Raw genomic sequence first — 6,737 nt, forward strand, 5'->3', positions numbered from 1 at the left:
AATTACTTGGTAAGAATTTTTTTCTTTACTTAAGAATTTGTCCTGAGAATTTATCTTGTTCTTCTTTTGGAACATATTATAAAGTTTATTTTTCTTGACTGTTTTGGTTTCTATGCATTAAACAGCCACCTCTCTAGTCTTGAAGAGTTGGCCTTCTGTAGGGGATAAGCCTTATCATTCAACCTTGCCTTTCTTCTTGGTTGTCTCTCAAATCTCTGTAATTGTCCAAGCAGCCTATATTATTTTTTATAACTCCCAGTAATGGAAGGTACATTAAGTGTCCCACTCAGTGTCCAAAAAGGGAAGGTCTGTCAGTTTCTAGATTCAGTTGATTGGAAGCCAGGCTCTTGAGAATAGCTTTTAAAAAATAGAAATGTATATATAGCTTTCAGTTCAGTTTAGTTGCTCAGTCATGTCCGATTCTTTGCGACCCCATGAATTGCAGCACACCAGGCCTCCCTGTCCATCACCAACTCCCAAAGTTTACCAAAACTCATGTCCATCTAGTTGGTGATGACATCCAGCCATCTCATCCTTTGTCATCCCTTCTCTTCCTGCCCCCAATCCCTCCCAGCATCAGAGTCTTTTCCAATGAGTCAACTCTTCGCATGAGGTGGCCAAAGTATTGGAGTTTCAGCTTTAGCATCATTCCTTCCAAAGAAATCCCAGGGCTGATCTCCTTTAGAATGGATTGGTTAGATCTCCTTGCAGTCCCAGGGGCTCTCAAGAGTCTTCTCCAACACCACAGTTCAAAAGCATCAATTCTTCAGCGCTCAGCTTTCTTCACAGTCCAACTCTCACATCCATACTGGGGTACCACAAATGTAAGCCTCACTGGCCTCCAGAGCCAAGTCATCTTGAAGTGTCTCCTGGGTGTCACTCAGAGAAATTAGGGCTCCAGATGGAACATACCAGTGAGCTGTAGTGAGGCAGAGGAAGAGTGCAGTATAGCATGCCCTGTCCTATATTCCCTAGGAACTTAGCCTCTAGATGGTGCCAAGCCTGAGCCCTCCCTTAAGGCTAAAGCTGTAGGACAGATGAGTAGGCCTCTTTCTCAGAAAGGCTGTGGATGAATTTCAGTCTGATGTCTGTATAGTGCTCTGTGGGTGGTGGGCTGCCAAGAATTATGTCTCTGGTTGTTATAATTCCAAAGGGCCCAGGATTGCATGTACCCCTGGCCATCACAGCCAAGTGGTCCAAAGGTATCTCCTGACTGCCAGTTACAAAATCCAGGGCACTTGATGTAAAAACTGGAACACCAGGCCTGTGTAGGAGCTCTCCTCACAGAGATGCTGGTGCTCTGAAGCATGACAGAGGGATCATGAGGCATTTTTGAAGATCAATTTAATTCTACTTTTCTACCATACATAAATTGCTGAAGTGAATGAATAGAGAAAGACAGTGGAAAAAAAAAAAAAAAAGAAAATCAAAGAAAGAGAGGAAGGAAGAAAATAGAGTGCTAAGTTCTCCAATTATTTAATGTGAATCAAGCTCAAAAAGGACTCATAAAAATGTCAGCTGATAAAAATTAAAGCAGAAAATTAACAAGTTGGAGGGTTTTTTGTTCATTTGTTTCTTTTTTTTTTTTTTCCTGTGTATATCTAAACCTTGGTGAGGTGTATCATGGTGTTGTTCACTGAGTTCACTGACTCACAGGAAAGTTATATAAAGCCACTGATGGAAAAAAAAAATTCAGTTTTGATTCTAATTAAAAAATATGAACATTCTTTCATCAAAGTAAAATAGATATGATAATATCTTGTGTCAAACAGTTTTTCAAACAGTATGTTTTTCATTTTCATATAATAGCTGAACAATACAGGCATATCTACAACTCTATTTGTGAAAGGATAGAAGGTAAAATCAGAAAGTTTGTAAAAACAAAAACAATAAACCATGGTAATTATTTTGTGCTTTCTTATATCTAGTCTAATCAGATCTATTGTTAGTTTTCTGCTCTATGATTTGATTATACAGATAATGCTATGTATATAAATAACCCAAGATGTATATTTATGAACAGATATCAGACTTATTTCTATTTAATATGTATAAGTATGATACAGAAAAGTATATATTGCTTATTAAATCAACGTCTTGTTTAGTTGCTAAGTCATGTCTGACTTGCTAAGTCGTATCCAACTCTTCTGTGACTCCATGGACTGTAGCCTGCTAGGCTTCTCTGTCCATGGGATTTCCCAGGCAAAAATACTAGAGTGGGTTTCTATTTCCTTCTTGAGACACTCTTCATGATAGAGTAGAGCTTTTCATATGGGGGAAAAAAAAAAGTTGTAAACTTTGATTTTCATAGTACATAATTTCTGTTCAAAATTATCATCCCAGAATAAGTTATAGAAAAAGTCACAATTTCATTTATAAGGAAAGATTAACTGTGTCATTTTTTACTAATATGAAAAAATGAAATGTTAAAACCAAGAAACTAGCAATTACTGGCTATAGCATCAGCTGCCATGTAGAATACTTTGGTGTAAATATACATTTATGTCTTCTATGCTTTGTTTTACTGAAATATGTATTTTTTTACTTCTGATTTAAATTGTAATTGACTTAATGAAGTACTGAACAAAATAATTTGGAAAGATAAAAACACACAGAAAGAGACAGAGATAGGGCAAACAGCTAACAGAGGGCAAAAGAAAGACACAGAGGTAAAAGGAATTTCTGACTCTGCTTGCTCATTCAAATGAGAAGAATGATTTTAGTTATTGAATTCAAGGTCTTAAATGACCTTTCAACTTCATAAATATATTCTTCACTTTCCTAGAAGCTATTAGACTAAGAGCAAAACACCAAAAAATATCTTTGCCCTGAAAGTGAAAGTTTTAGTGAAAATGTTAGTTGCTTGATTGTGTCCGACTCCTTGCGACCCCATGGACTGTATCCCACGAGGCTCCTCTTTCCATGAGATTCTCCAGGCAAGAATACTGTAATGGATTGCCATTCCCTTTTCCAGGGAATCTTCCTGACCTAAGGATCGAACCCGTGTCTCCTGCATTGCCGGCTGATTCTGTACCATCTAAGCCACCAGATGAAACAGTCTTCAACTATTACAGTGCCTTTTTTTCTGACTTAGAAGCTTTGGACAAACTCTACGTATACAGATGATCACTATAGCAATCACAAAGTACCCAAGAATAATAGAGAGCTCTCAAATTCCATTTTTGTTTTCCTTTAGAATCTTCAGTAAATCTGGGCACTCTGAAGCAGTTTGGACAGTAAGTTTGTTCTCTAAATATCAAGAAATTTGTAATCTTCAGAATTTTAAGATATGCCTGAGAAGTTTCTCACTAAAAATGTTAGATTTTGTCATATACCTGTGATTTCTCTGCTGTTATGTCAGAAGATGTTACTATCTAGCTATCTAGCACATATACTTCTACATACATGCAAAGGGATTGTGAGTATAGAATAGGAAAGCTGCTTCTAGAATGCAGAATGAAAATCCTCAAAAGTGATTTTGTTGCAGGAAAGGGGACCCCTTCCAGGGCCTGAAAATGGGCTCTTATCTAAAACTCAGAAATGAATTGTCCAAGGAGACACGTGTGCTGACAAAGCAAGAAATTTTATTGGAAAGGGCACCTGGGCAAGGTAAGGGAACTAAGGAGAACTGCTCTTCCAAGTGGCTCACAGTCTCAGGGTTTACGGTGATGGGATTAGTTTCTAGGTTGTCTATAGCCAATCATTCTGACTCAGAGTCCTTCCTGGTGGTGCACACCTTGTTCAGCCAAGATGGATGCCAGTGAGAAGGATTCTAGGAGGTGGTCGGACATGTGGTGTCTCCCTTTGACCTTTCCCGAATTCTTTTGGTTGGTGGTGACTTATTAATTCCATGTTCCTTACTAGGACCTCCTGTCATAAAACAACCCATGAAAATGGTTAATATGGTGCCTGGCCATGTTGGGTGGTTTCAGTCAGTTTGCTTCCCCTAACAATTTCACAGAAGCAAAATTTACTGTGATTTTGACAGCAATGACCAAGCCCAATTTGGAAAGCATACAAAATATTAGTCTGCAAAATTCACGATTCTTCTTTTCCATTAATCACTGACACTTATGGTGCATCTCAACATACTTTATTGCTTTATTTAGTGGTTTTCAGGTTGTAAAGGAAAAACAGAATAGGCTGAAGATTTTGTCCACTTTAAGATCATTTTCATAAAAAGCCTTGGGAATAGCTTTATAATTATTTTTGGCATTCTCAGAATATGCAGTTTCTGTAAAGCTTATGGTAAACTGCAATTTATTATTTAAATGATTAGATTACAAATCATTCACTGTTCATGCAAGTTCTTTCCAGTGTGTGTTGGGGTATGAGTGTGGAAGGAAGGACTTCATCATTCTTAGTTTCAATTTAACAAAGAGCAGTAACACTGAGAACAGTGCAACAATATTCTTGTTGGATAAGCCACATTTTTTTTTTTTAAGAGGTACTTTGGCTTTATTTAATCTTTCCAACATATATGTTAGCTAATGATTTATTCACCTTTTCACACTTCACTGGAACAGTGAGTAACAAAAAAAATGCAGGCAGGACCTCAACAGCATTTGCTACAGATTAATGTCACTCTTCTTTCTTCTCCCCCAAATTTTCCTACATCTTCTAATCTCCATTTAGGAATATACCTGATGATATAATGAGAAAACATACTCTGATTTTAATAACAATGAAGAAAATTCCTACAGAATAAAGTTTCTACTTCATTATTCCATTGTATAAAAATATCATAAGCAAAGTTTAATTTAAATGTTACTTAATCACTCTTTTTGGACAAACAATGTTTTGTTGAGGAATCAAAGGCATCATTGTTTGATGTGTAGAAAGAAGAAAAATGACTCTAAAACTATAGTGAAGCAACAAATAATCCTAACTAACAGCAAATTAATCCTCCACAATTGTATATATATACACACACATACACATACATTCAACTCAAGACACTGTTAAAATCAGAGAAGTATAATTTTAACATCAAAATGAGTAAAAATAGATGATTATTATAAGAAGACTAAACATTGTAGATTAAAACTCATTCTAGATGAATTGTAAAGAAGACAAGGTATGAAAACAGTTAATAATCTGAAAAATGTTATTTTGGCTAATTTCTCTTGTCTTTCCAAAAAGTTTGCTGTGGTTGTATAGGAGCTTGTCTCTATCTAAGTAATACTTCAACAATAACTCCTTAACTTCCCTATATGTTCTCATTTAGCTAAAAATAATCTATATTTTATCAAGAATATTATTCAATAATACAATGTCCTCAGGTTTGCTTTACAAACATAGACCCAAAATATTATATATTATTTAGGATAAATTAATTGTATCAGCTTGGAAAATAATCAAATAATAAGAGAAATCAATGGTAGGATTCTTGCTTCCCTATCATATAGTGTATTCACTAAGACAAGAATTTAGTAAATTCCTTACTTATAAATTCTAATCATCACTACAACAACATTGAACCCACCTCCAGGGAGACAAGCTGCTGTGAACTGTGATACACTCCCACCTCTTCTGGCAATCAGTCTTGGGTGACATAATGAGACACAGTGAAACCCTGAACACGTGAAACCACAGTGGTTAACTTGCTCAACCATGCCTGTAACAATTCAATTAGCAAATCCCTATGGACATTTGGTACTTCAGCAAAATTATCCAGGGATATTTTTACTAAGCTTGTTTCTAATCACGTTGCCAAGTATAACTGTTTGAACAAGAGACTATCATTGCCCTTGCAAAGAGGAAGGGTCAACTTTATTAACAATCCCATATGCCTACATTCCTAAGTTATCATTTCTCCTACATGACAGTGATTATAGTTAAGCAGAAGCTTTAAATCTTTGCTGGAGCGTAATTATCAGAAATCATATGCCTTTTGTCTCCTCATCCCAGAATTAATCTGGCAAGAAATCTACACCAATGCTAGGTCAGAAATGCATTTAAAATTATGAAAATCAGAGTTTACATAAGGATTAAGTCAGAAGTTAATGAGTCAATGACTTAGAATCCATGAAATCTAATATGCATAAATGGAGGGTTAGCTACAAAACACTCAGATCATGAAATATAGTTCAAGGCTTTTAATATTGTATATAAACAAAGGCACTTTCTCCATGACTTCTACATGTGGACTAAACTTCATAAAAAAATTTAAAATAAGTCTGTTTTGCTTCATTTTCAATAAAGGTTAAGTGAAATATTCATTCACAATTGCCAAACACCCCATATGATTTTTCCTTTTTATGAATTAAAATTTAATTTTTATTTCCATTGTAAGAAAAAAATAATACCACTAGGGACTATTAGTTACATGTTATTCATTATCACAAGAAAGCGTGTGACTTCCAAACAAAATTAACCCATTTCATATGTTTTACTCATTGAGTAAAAGTTGCCTAATTTTCTACAGCAAATACATTGTCCCATGGCATATTTAACTAATTCTTGCAAATAAAAGTATGTTTCCCTAAGCCATCCATTTATTTATCTTTCCCATATGTCTTCATGCACAAATAATGTTGAAAGAGGTAAGAGATATAACCATGATAAGAACTGTTTAGCTGCTAAATAGTGTCCGACTCCTTGTGACCCCATGAACTGTAGCCCGCCAGGTTAAAAGAACTAAAATAAAGTGGTAATGTTTCTTTTTTCTGGATGAGTATAGATATTCTAAGCTCCTAATTGTTGTGTCTAATATTCCTACCTTTAAAAGCAAGTAT

Source organism: Bison bison, unplaced genomic scaffold (genome assembly GCF_000754665.1).
Source record: "Bison bison bison isolate TAMUID 2011002044 unplaced genomic scaffold, Bison_UMD1.0 scf7180017864188, whole genome shotgun sequence".
Lineage (NCBI taxonomy): Eukaryota > Metazoa > Chordata > Mammalia > Artiodactyla > Bovidae > Bison > Bison bison.